Source organism: Sorex fumeus, unplaced genomic scaffold (assembly GCF_029834395.1).
Source record: "Sorex fumeus unplaced genomic scaffold, SorFum_2.1 ptg000073l, whole genome shotgun sequence".
NCBI classification, from domain to species: Eukaryota; Metazoa; Chordata; class Mammalia; order Eulipotyphla; family Soricidae; genus Sorex; species Sorex fumeus.
The window spans coordinates 13,838,741-13,852,251 of NW_026606130.1; positions in this window are offsets into that span (position 1 = coordinate 13,838,741).

The window sequence follows — 13,511 nt, forward strand, 5'->3', positions numbered from 1 at the left end:
GCCACATGGGAGCCTTGTGGACAGCAAGTATGAGCCGGGGGTGTGGGGGCGACTAAAACCTCATGGGAAGGGGGGCGTTCCGGTCCGTCCTTCACGCCCTACCGAGGTCACCAGCTGCCCCCCACGAGTGGCTCTCCAGCACGGCCACAGCCCCAGAAGCACAAGGGCTTAATGCAGAACCCAGCAGCTTGGAGCAGAAAAGTGAAAGGACTATGCGTTAATCCAGGCCATCAAGTCTGCCCAGAGGGGAAAGGGTGTTGCTCCCTTCCGCCCTCCTCCCTCTGGAAAGAAAGATGGCGGCCACATGGGAGCCTTGCGGACAGCAGGTATGAGCCGGGGATGTGGGGGCGACTAAAACCTCATGGGAAGGGGGGCGTTCCGGTCCGGCCTTCACGCCCTACCGAGGTCACCAGTCACCCCCCACAAGCGGCTCTCCAGCACAGCCATGGCCCCAGAAGCACAAGGACTTAATGCAGAACCCAGCAGCTTGGAGCAGAAAAGTGAACGGACTATGCGTTGACCCAGGCCATCAAGTCTGCCGGAGGGGAAAGGGTGTTGCCCCATTCGCCCTCTCCTCTCTGGAAAGAAAGATGGCGGCCACATGGGAGCCTTGTGGACAGCAGGTATGAGCCGGGAGTGTGGGGGCGACTAAAACCTCATGGGAAGGGGGGCGTTCCGGTCCGTCCTTCACGCCCTACCGAGGTCACCAGTTGCCCCCCACGAGCGGCTCTCCAGCACGGCCACAGCCCCAGAAGCACAAGGGCTTAATGCAGAACCCAGCAGCTTGGAGCAGAAAAGTGAAAGGACTAGGCGTTAATCCAGGCAATCATTTCTGCCCAGAGGGGAAAGGGTGTTGCTCCCTTCCGCCCTCCTCCCTCTGGAAAGAAAGATGGCGGCCACATGGGAGCCTTGTGGACAGTAGGTATGAGCCGGGGGTGTGGGGGCGACTAAAACCTCATGGGAAGGGGGGCGTTCCGGTCCGTCCTTCACGCCCTACCGAGGTCACCAGTCACCCCCCACGAGCGGCTCTCCAGCACAGCCACGGCCCCAGAAGCACAAGGACTTAATGCAGAACCCAGCAGCTTGGAGCAGAAAAGTGAAAGGACTATGCGTTGACCCAGGCCATCAAGTCTGCCGGAGGGGAAAGGGTGTTGCCCCATTCGCCCTCTCCTCTCTGGAAAGAAAGATGGCGGCCACATGGGAGCCTTGTGGACAGCAGGTATGAGCCGGGAGTGTGGGGGGCGACTAAAACCTCATGGGAAGGGGGGCGTTCCGGTCCGGCCTTCACGCCCTACCGAGGTCACCAGTTGCCCCCCACGAGCGGCTCTCCAGCACAGCCATGGCCCCAGAAGCACAAGGACTTAATGCAGAACCCAGCAGCTTGGAGCAGAAAAGTGAACGGACTATGCGTTGACCCAGGCCATCAAGTCTGCCGGAGGGGAAAGGGTGTTGCCCCATTCGCCCTCTCCTCTCTGGAAAGAAAGATGGCGGCCACATGGGAGCCTTGTGGACAGCAGGTATGAGCCGGGGGAGTGGGGGTGACTAAAACCTCATGGGTCGGGGGGCGTTCTGGTCCGTCCTTCACGCCCTACCGAGGCCACAAGTCGCCCCCCGCGAGCGGCTCTCCAGCACGGCCATGGCCCCAGAAGCACAAGGACTTAATGCAGAACCCAGCAGCTTGGAGCAGAAAAGTGAACGGACTATGCGGACTATGCGTTGATCCAGCCCATCAAGTCTGCCGGAGGGGAAAGGGTGTTGCCCCATTCGCCCTCTCCTCTCTGGAAAGAAAGATGGCGGCCACATGGGTGCCTTGTGGACAGCAGGTATGAGCCGGGAGTGTGGGGGCGACTAAAACCTCATGGGAAGGGGGGCGTTTCGCTCCGCCCTTCACGCCCTACCGAGGCCACCGGTTGCCCCCCGCGAGCGGCTCTCCAGCACGGCCACGACTCCAGAACACAGAAACCAGTTTCTTAACTATCTGACTTTCAGTAGAAATACTTCCAGGGTCAATAGGTAAAATAGCAGAAATCCAAAACCAACATTTAATTCTTGAACCCAGCTGTAGAAAGCAAATCACTTCACAATGCTTTTTCAGCATGTCTGATTTGGGGGGGGGGGGGGGGTAAACTCTAAATAATAGTGGTGAATCTTTTATTGAAACAATGAATCTAATCAAAGCAGATAGAGTGTTAACTAGAATTCATCTGCCTCACAGGGACGGGGAGGGGTGGGGGGTGGGGTTTTATTGGGGTTCTTCATGGTAAAAAATAAGTATTGGTAAAGGGAAATGTGTTTGATATTTGCATTACTGAGACATAAACCTGAAAGCTTTGTAACCTTTCCCACAGTGATTCAATAAATAAAAAAAAAAAATACAAAGACAGTCTACAGAATGGGAAAGGATATTTGCCGAAAACAAGTCTGAAAAGGGTTTGATAACAAGGATATATAAAGTACTGGTTGAACTCCACAAGAAGAAAACATCCAACCCAATCAAAAACTAGGGCAATAAATGAACTGAAACTTTCTCAAAGAAGAAATCCGAATGGCTAAAAGGCACATTAGAAAATGCTCTACATCAGGAAGATGCAGATCAAAACAACAATGAGATACCATTTCACACCACAGAGACTGGCCCACATCCAAAAGATCAAAAGCAACTGATGCTGGCACGGATGTGGTGAGAAAGGGACCCTCCTTCACTGCTTTTGGGAATGCCGACTGGTCAAACCCTTTCGGAAAACAGTATGGGCTATTCTCAAAAAATTAGAAATTGAGCTCCCATTTGACCCAGTGATACCACTCCTGAGAATATATCCCAGAGAGGCAAAAATGTATAGTCCAAGTCACATCTGCACTTGTTTGTTCATTGCAGTACTCTTTACAATAGCCAGAATCTGGAAAAAACCTGAGTGCCCAAGAAGAGATGACGGGTTAAAGAAACTTTGGTACATCTACACAATGGAATACTATGCAGCTGTTAGAAAAGATGAAGTCATGAAATTTACATACAGGTAGTACTACACGGAAAGTATCATGCTAAGCGAAATGAGTCAGAAAGAGAGGGATAGACATAGAAAGATTGCATTCATATGGGGGGGTATAAAGTAACAAAATAGGAAATTAATACCCAAGAATAGCAGAGATCAGTACCAGGAGGATTACTCCATAGTTTAAAGGCGTGCCAGGTATTCTAGGGGAAAGGGGAGCTCAGATAGAGAAGGGAACACCAAATAAAGGGTGTTTGGAGGATCCTCCCAGGATGGGAGAAGCATGCTGAAAGTAGACTATGGAATGAACATGATTGCCACTCAATGCCTCTTTGGCAGACCACAACATCCAAAAGGATAGAGAGAACAAAAGGGAATGCCCTACCACAGAGGCAGGGTGGGATGGGGGCATAGGTGTGGGAGGGATACTGGGATCCATGGTGGTGAAAAATGGGCACTGGTGGAGGGATGGGTATTTGATCATCGTATAATCAAAAAACCAAGCACAAAAATTTGTAAATCTACAAATGTACCTCATGGTGTTTCACGAATAAAAATTAGAAAAAAACCTTTAAATGATTTTCAGAAACTATTGGGAAATATAAATCGGCTAGGGCCTTCTCTAGGCGTTCTGACCTAGGCCTTCCAAAATTTGTTCCATACACTGGAAGGTGATTCTTCTCTTAAGAGCCCGATCCAACTCAGCCCTGAAGCTGAACAAGAATTAGAAATAATTGAGGAAATTGTAAATAAGGCTTAGGAAGATAGAATTGATTCTTTAGAAAACTTAAATCTGATAATGTTACATACTTCACATTCTTTCACTGGGATTATAGTACAAGGAACTAATATTGTGGAATGGAGTTTTATTTACATAATAAGCCTACTAAAATTGTCCAGTTGTGTGCATAAAATATCTCAAATAATTCTAAAGGAAGAAAAAGAAATAGACAATTAATAGGGAGTGATCCTGCTGCGATTATTGTGTCATTGACAAATGAACAAATTCAAGCAAACTTTAAGAGGATGGCAAATTGCTTGTACTGATTATTTGGACAAAATTCATAACAGCTTTCCAAAGGAAAAGATGTTTCAATTTCTTAAGTTTACTAATTGAATTTGGCCTAGCATTATAAAAGCTGAACCTATTGAATCAGCAGTTATATTCTTTACAGATGATAACAAAGAAGGAAAGGCTGTTTATACTGATATGCAAAATGATGAAATTTTACAAGCTCCATTTAATTCGGTTCAAAAGAATGAATTGTTTGCAATTATTTGTCTTTTACATGATTATTCTGAACCAATTAATATTATAACGGATTCTCAATATGCAGCCTGGACTGTTAATCATATACTTACTCTTGCTTTGCATTTGAGTGACTCTGAGCTTATTTCTATATTTAAAGTAAAGGTAAAGGTAAAGGCCCTCCCGTTGATCGTCGATTTGCTCGAGCGGGCCCAGTAACGTCTCCATTGGAGACTTTGTTGTTACTGTGTCTGGCATATCGAATACTCTCGGTAGCTTGCCGGGCTCTCCGAGAGGGGCGGAGGAATCGAACTCGGGTCGGCCATGTTGGCCGCTTGTAAGGCAAACGCCCTACCCGCTGTGCTATCGCTCCAGGGCTGGAGCAATAGCAAATGGGCTGGAGCGATAGCACAGCGGTAGGGTGTTTGCCTTGCATGCAGCCAACATGGACGACCCGAGTTCGATTCCTCCGCCCCTCTCGGAGAGCCCGGCAAGCTACCGAGAGTATCTCGCCCGCACGGCAGAGCCTGGCAAGCTCCCCATGACGTATTCGGATATTTAAAGTGTTAAAGCAAATTTTGAAAGACCATAAGCATCCTTTATATACTACTCATATACCAGTTAATACTGGTCTTCCAGGTCCTTTGGTTTAAGACAATAATCGAGCTGATCAGTTGGTTGCTTTGATAATAAATGCTGAAAAGTCCCATGCTTTTAATCACCAGAATGCCAGAACATTGAAAACCATGAAAACTGATAATGCTCCTGCATATATTTCAGCAAAATTGCATGCTTTTTTCTCTGCTTATGGTATTAATAATATTACAGGAAATCCCTAGCAATACAGGACAAGCTATTATTGAAAGAACAAATCGCTAATTTAAAGAAATGTTGCTTAACACTCCTGAAATTTATATAGAACAATAAGCCTACACGAATAGCTAAAGCAATTCTGGGGAAAAAGAAAATGGGAGGAATCAACCTCCCTAACTTCAAACTCTACTACAAAACAGTAATGATTAAAACAGCATAGTACTGGAACAAAGGCAGAGCTACAGACCAATGGAACAGGGTCGAATTTACTGACATCTCCCTGCAAGCATACGATCATCCAATCTTCGAAAAGGGGGCAAGAAATGTGAAGTGGAGCAAGGAAAGCCTCTTTAACAAATTTTTCTGGCAAAACTGGACAGCTATATGTAAAAAAGTGGGCTCAGATCTGTTCTTAACACCAAGTACAAAGGTAAGATCAAAATGGATTAGAGACCTCAACATCAGACCGGAATCCAGAAGGTACATTGAAGACAAATTTGGCAAAACCCTCCATGACATTGAAGCTAATGGTATCTTCAAAGATATCACACCACTGGCCAAGCAAGTGAAAACAGAGATAGACAAATGGGACTATCTAAAACTAAGAAGCTTCTGCACGTCAAAAGAAACAGTGACCAAAATAAAAAGACAGTCTACAGAATGGGAAAGGATATTCTCCGAATACGCATCCGACGAGGGGTTGATATCAAGGATATACAAAATACTGGATGAACCCCACAAGAAGAAAACAACCAACCACATCAAAAAATGGGGCGACAAAATGAACAGAAACTTTCTCAAAGAAGAAATCCGAATGGGTAATAGGCACATGAGAAAAGGCTTTACATCATTAATCATCAGGGAGATGCAGATCAAAACAACAATGAGATATCATTTCACACCACAGAGACTGGCCCACATCCAAAAGACCAAAAGCAACCAGTGTTGGAGTGGATGTGGTGAGAAAAGGACTCTCCTTCACTGTTGGTTCAAATGCCAACTGGTTCAGCCTTTTGGAAAACAGTATAGACGATCCCCAGGAAACTAGAAATTGAGCTCCCATTTGACCCAGCAATACCACTCCTGAGAATATATCCCAGAGAGGCAAAAAAGTATAATCAAAGTGACATCTTCACTTATTTGTTCATTCCAGCACTGTTTACAATAGCTAGAATCTGGAAAAAACCTGAGTGTGCGAGAACTGATGACTGGTTAAAGAAACTTTGGTGCATCTACACAATGGAGTACTATGCAGCTGTTAGAAAAGATGAAGTCATGAAATTCATATACAAATGGTACTACATGGAAAGCAACATGCTAAGCGAAATGAGTCAGAAAGAAAGGGACAGATATAGAAAGATTGTATTCGTCTGGGGAACATAATGTAACAAATTAGGAGACTACACCCAAGAATAGTCGAGATAAGTACCAGGAGGATTACTCCATGGCTTTGAGGAGAGCCGCACGTGCTAGGGGAAAAGTCAGCTCAGATAGAGAAGGGAACACCAAATAAAGGGTGTTGGGAGGTTCCTCTCAGGTTGGGAAATTTGTGATGAGAGTAGACTATAGACCGAACAAGATTGCCACTCAATGTCTCTTTTGCAAAGCACAGCACACAAAAGGAGAGAGATGTGGGTGGGAGGGATACTGGGACTGGTGGTGGTGGAGAATGGGGCACTGGTGGAGGGATGGGTATTCAATCATTGTATAACTGAAACACAGGCACAAAAATTTGTAAGTCTACAACTGTACCTCATGGTGTTTCACTAATAAAAAATTAAGAAAAAAAAAGAAATGTTGCTTGGGGCTGGAGCTATAGCACAGCCTGTAGGGCGTTTGCCTTACACCCAGCCAACATGGCCGACCTGGGTTCGATTCACAGCATCCCATATCGTCCCCCAAGCACCTCCAGGAGTAATTCCTGAGTGCATGAAGCCAGGAGTAACCCCTGAGCATCGCGTGGTGTGACCCAAAAAGCAAAAAAAAAAGTTGCTTCATCATAAAGGAGGAATATATATGGATACTGCCAGATAGATTTATCCAGAGCTGTTTAATTTTTTTTGAACCACTCTGATAACGTAACACCTGCAGAAAACCATTGGGAAGTTCAAAATAGCTCAAATGAAACAATTTCTAGTGTAAACAGAAATTTCTGAGAAAGACTATTGCACCCTAAGCCTAGGTTTATTTCTTACAACCAAACAAACAGCGTAGAATGTTGGGAGTACAAAATAGACTAAAGGTATTGCTTGGAAAATTATTTTTCTCCTAAAGTACTGTTAATAGTAGTCTTTTATGCATTCAGTCTTCCAATATGACCCCCTCCACAAGAAGGTCTGTTCTCCTCCATTTCATCCCATTAAGCATGCCCAGTTCTGGAAATCAGTTTTCGGGGGTGGGGGGTTGACCATTTTTTATTTCAATGTTATGTTTTTTTAACCAAATAACCATGAGATAGAGAATTACAAAGCTGTGATATATTGAATAGGTCTGGGATATTGGGAAACCTTGTCTTGTCCCCGTTCTTAGAAGAAAGGCTTTTAGTTTTTCTCCATTGAGAATAATGCTTGATGTGGCCTTGTGGCAAATGGGTTTGACTAAATTGAGGTAAGCTGAGCCATGAAAAAAGCTATCTATTAATATGATCATACGGTTTTTATCTTTTCTTTTATTGATATGGTGTGTTATATTGATTGACTTGTTAATGTTGAACCATCCTTGCATCCCCAGGATGAACCTACTTGTGTAGGATAATATTAGTTTGTCCTTTCTGCCTTGCCACAGGGAGCTTAAGTTTATTGTGTTACTCCCATCATAGTGCTCCGATTCCTCTGTGTTTATTTGTAATTTCTTTCTTAGTGCTCTGCTTCCCTGACCGGTCAATCACTTTTGTTTCCTAATAAGACTCTGTTAACTTATAAATACTGATTTTCTCTTCTCCTTAAGTCTTTTGAATAGTTAATTCAGAGCAATGTCCTTTTTGTATGGACACAGGAAGACAGTTAATCCTATGCCTTTGTAACTTGGGGGTTAATTGACTCCGAATGATATTCATTCCTGGGCATCCATTCTCTCAACTTAAGCCTCAGTTTCCTTTACGTCCTAGCGCCCTAAATGCAGGGTCCTGACAAGGGACCAGATGGACCCAGGGCAAGCTCTGAGCTACCCTGGCATGAAAATGGGCCAGGCCAAAGTGTCATAATACTTAACTATAAGTTAAGAGCATGGTCATTGACAAATTCTGTCATGATCCAAAAGTAATAATTAGATTCAGACCCTACTAGGGTTAGGAAAGATTAATCTGGCCTGAGCACTGTAGTCTGAGATCTATAGCAAGATGTCCTCAGAAGAGCCACCCTACAAGCTCAATGTATCTCTTACTGTGTCCATACAAAATAAATAATATTAAAAAGTAGAATTAAGATGTTAATTACTATGGTAATTAAGTTATTGGACTAAGAAAAGGAGAAACATCCCTAGGTTGTATTTCCCTCCCTTGAGCCTGATGGGCGATCAAGAAGGGCTTTCGTATGTTGATTATGCTACCTGATGAGGTGTGATGGCTACCCCCAATGTGGGGGAGTTGAAGAGAGATGAGACAAGAGACTCGGGCAGCAAGATGGAGCATGGGGAAACTAGCAAGGGGACTCAGAGGGAGAAGAATCTAGGGGAAGAATGCAGGAGCAGGTGTGTGGAGAGATGAGAGACCAAGGCAGCTAGAGGGAGCACAGAGAGATGAGTGTGAGAGACAGAAGGAGACAAGAATGAGGAGCAGCATGAGACTAGAATGGGGAGTTTAGTGAGATAAGAACAGGCGCATGGGGAGAATGGAATAAATAGCAGCCAGTCACCAACTGGCCTGGCGGCCTCGTTTTCTCCTTCTTCTGCCTCTTGCCCAGGTAGGGAAGCGGCGTGAGTCCATCAAACACTGGAAGCGAAAGAGAGCCACTGGAGCATTCCCAAACCACCTGGAAATTACACAGTCGTGGTATATGTTCATTTTGATAAGTCATCGGGTTATGTTTGCTAGTACTTTGTTGACATGTTCCGAGGAACAGTTCTTCTCCAGTGTCAAAAATGGTATGATGTTATCGATGCCTTCTTGTCTCAGTCAGACCAATAATGTTGTACTTGATCTTCTGAACTTTCACCATCAGGTCTCTATAGATGCTTCCGGTGCCAGCGTATGTGCATTGAAAAGTACAGTCATTTTGGTCCTTCTTCATTTAGGCAGACTCATTCGGCCCTGAGATTTTATCAGCCTCTCCTTGCTCATCCTTCTTAATGCTGCCGTATTAGGGGCTATTTTAGGTTCAAGGGAATGAGACCCACTGTATTTACTGTTTTGGGGATATCAAATACGCCACAGATAGCTTGCAGGGCTCTCTGAGAGAGATAGAGGCTTTAAGGGTGGCCTCTAATTGCCCTTGTATTCCCATAGTTCAAACCATATCTGAACCCCATTAAATATGGTGTGGTAAAAATGGGAAATGGGTATTGAGTGTCTTATGATATCTGTGGCAACGTGGTCCAGAAAGCAGCCTGGAGCATGGCAGCGGTTAGGTAGGGAAGGTAGTGGAGGTTGACCAATGAGGTATTTATCTGGCTCTGGCAGGATGGATCTTCTGGGTGTGATCCCTGGGTCGCTGGAGATTGGTGGAAGCAGGCTGAGGATCTATGTTTCCGGGTCCTGTTGAATCTGGAGACAAAAGAGGCATCGGTGATGTTGTTGTCCTTGTCAACACAAACTTGGCCTTGAGCATTAATTTGTTTGAATGCCTAACAACCCAAATCAGACTTGAATAGATGTGGCTCACTGCCGACAGTTTCTATCTTTGTTGTTTATGCACCAAATCCAATTTTGATGAAGAAGAAATTGTGAAGTTCTACCTGGAGCTGGAGGAGTTTTATAAAGAAAACCACACCTTATACAAGATCATTGTCAGTGATTTTAATCCCAAGATAGGACAGAGAAGATTGGCTGAAGAACACCAAATCAGGTCCCGTGGCCTAGAATGGAATGAACTGGGTGAGAGACTATCTGAGTTCACCATGTTGACCAAGACCATTCATAGTAATTCACAGTTTCAGAAGGCCAAATCTAAACGTTGGACATGGGAGTCTCACGATGGACAGTTCCACACTGAAATTGACACATCATATTCAATCCACGGTTTTGCCTGGCCAATGTTGCTGTTGTCCCAAAATTCCAAATGGGATCGTACTACCGTCTCCTTCATGCAAAATTCTACTTCAAGGAGTGGGAAGAAATGGCTGCAAAGTTTAAGAAGAGAACTCCCAGAACGACCACCACTGGGATCTCTTTGGCACTATTGCGGCAACATGGGAAGGTGTTGTCATTGACGACATTGATGAAGAATAAGATCGACTGTTTCAACACCTCCATGATTGTGCGAGGAATACCGAGGAAGAGAAAGCCACAAAAAGATGCCTGTCTTTGAAAACTCTCGAGCTCATTCTTCAATGTGGTTGGGCGTGAGCCTCAGGCAACCACAAGCTAACGTCAGAGCTCGTAAAACAGTGCAGAGAAGCAATAAAGGAAGACGTTGAAGAGAGAAGATCAGCAATGCTGACTGATGCGGCAGAAGCCTGAAAAAGCATTCACACCGCCCGCCTGTCCTTTGCCAACTACAAGACAAAGGTGACTGCCCTCCGACATCCGGATTGATCTATCACATCTTCCAGAAGGGCAATGGGGAAAATTATCTACAACTTCTCGGATCTCTTGGATAGCCATGTCCACCTGCCCACATATCAAATTCCACAAAATGGATATGTTGTTCCCAACATTCTCCCTTCTGAAATCTGACAGGCCATATCGTTGGTAAAGAAGCGAACAGCACCCGGCCGAGACAAGGTGAGACCCAAACACCTGAAGAATTTGTCATCAGTACTCATCAATACACTGCCTCGGCTCTTCACACGCTACCGGTCTGAATGCAAGGTTCTGTCTCAATGGAAAACCATCAGGACCATTCTACTGTAAAAGAAGGGAGACATCCACGACATTGGCAACTATCGCGGAATCTCCTGTTGTCCATAGTCTACAAGCCGGTCACTCGAGTCATCCTGAATAGGATTAGCAGAACACTAGATGAAGGACAACCATGTGAGCAAGCTGGGTTCTGAAAAAAGATTCAGCACGGTTGATCAGATCCACACAGTAACCAAGCTCATTGAGGTTTCTCGGGAGTTCAAGATGCCACTTTGTCTAACATTCGTTGATTTGAAGAAGATCTTTGATTCTGTTGAGACTGAAGCAGTAATTGAAGCCCTAGCCAAATAGGGCGTTCAAACTCAATACATCAGGATTCTCCGTGATTTGTATTATGGATTCACTACCAGGATATCACCATTCTACAAGGAAGTTATCATCCATGTCAAGAGAGGGGTTCAGCAAGGTGATACCATTTCACCGAAACTCTTAAGTCCCAACATCAAGAACGTCATTTGATGAATGGAATGGGAAGAAATGGGAGTCAAGACAGCTGGTCAGCAACTACACCACCTCCCCTTCACTGATGACATCGTTCTATATGTTTGGTGTTATACCAAACATTAAGCAAGCGTCACAAATGCTGGCCGACTTCGACCATGAGTGTGGAAAGGTCGGACTTCAGCTGAATCTCACGAAGACAATGTTCATGTGAAACAGACTTATTCCTGATGTTTCATTTGCTCTCAATGGAACTAACATCTCTGAATGCAGCAGTTATGTCTACCTAGGTCGAAAACCCAACATTACAAAAGACCTAGCACTTGAGTTATGCAGGAGAAAGAGAGTGTATGTAATGCCTTCAAGAATGTCAAAGAAATAGCTTAGAGGACAAAGAACCCCTGGCTCAGGGTACATCTCTTTGGCTCCACCATTCTTCCTGCATTAACATATGCCTCAGAATCCTGGGCTCTACAAAAACAGGGTGAGAATGCTATTTGGGTCTCTCAAAAAGGAATCAAAAGATCTATGCTTGGTGTGTCTCGCTTCACTCAAGTGAGAGAAATTATTCAGACTTCCGACCTCCATCGATGATTGAAAATCATGGATGCTGTCTCATTTGCCAAGGCATCGAAAATCAGATGGCCTGGACATGTAATGTGATTTGGAAGTGACCGCTGAACTACAGCCGTTACTGACTAGATTCCAAGGGATGTCAAAAGATCGCGTGCCTGCCAACCTATGAGATGATCAGACTTCTTCGTCAAGACCCAGAATGAATGGTTTGAGTCTCTTCGTGTTCCTGGAGCGAGCAGACACCATTGGGCTACACTAGCACTAGACAGGGGTGAATGAAGACATTACTGGTGCCCGCTCGAGCAAATTGAGTAATGGGATATCAAGTGATCAAGTGATCAAGTGACTTTGTTCACAATCTTTTCTGTAATGTTCTTTTTTCCTGGAGTCTCAGTTCTGATTTGGGAATCGGGTTATATTTGCCTCAAATAAACTATTTGGGAGTATACTGTTTCTTCAGTTTCCTGGAAAAGCTTGAAAAGTATTGGCAATATGTTCTCTTTCAAGGTTTGGAAGAATTCACCGAATCCAAATGAAACGTTCTGTTTTTTTTTTTTTTTGTGGAAGACTTTTCATTACCATTTCATTTTCCTCGATGGTGTTAGGTGTGTTCAGGTATTCTAAATCTTCTTGTGTTAGCCTTCGGTGGTTTTAAGTGGAATTGTTCCATTTCTTCAAAGTTTTCTTGTCCAGTGCAGCAAAGATTTTCAAAGTAATCTCTGATGATCCTATATATTTCTGCAGTTTTTGTTGTGATGTCCACCTTTGTGATTCTGATAGGGTTTAGTAGGTCCCTTTCTCTCTGTTTCTTTGTGAGTCTTGCGAGTGGTTTATCTATCTTGTTTATTTCCTCAAAGAACCATTTTGGTTTTGTTGATCCTTTGGACTGTTTTATGGGATTCCAGCTCATTGATTTCAGCTGTAAGTTTTTTTTATTTCCTTCCTCCTTCCTGGTGTGTGATCCTTTTATTGGTCATATGCCAAGATCTTAAGTTGTGAGGCAAAGTTATTGATGTGGGCCCTTTTTGCTTTCCCAATGAACGCTTGCACAGCTACAAACTTTCCTCTTAACGCTGCTTTTTCTTTATCTCACACATTCTGGTGGCTCTTGTACTCATTCTCATTTGTTTCCATGACTCTTTAGATTTCATCTTTGATTTCCTCTCTAACTCACTGGTTATTCAATAGTCACAGTCACGGTCCTCACGTTGTTCATCGATTTGCTCGAGCGGGCCCAGTAACGTCTCCATTGTGAGACTTGTTGTTACTGTATTTGGCATATTGAATACATCAAGGGTAGCTTGCCAGGCTCTGCCGTGCGGGCGAGATACTCTCGGTAGCTTGCCGGGCTCTCCGAGAGGGGCAGAGGAATCGAACTTGGGTTGGCCATGTTGGCTGCGTGCAAGGCAAACGCCTTACCGCTGTG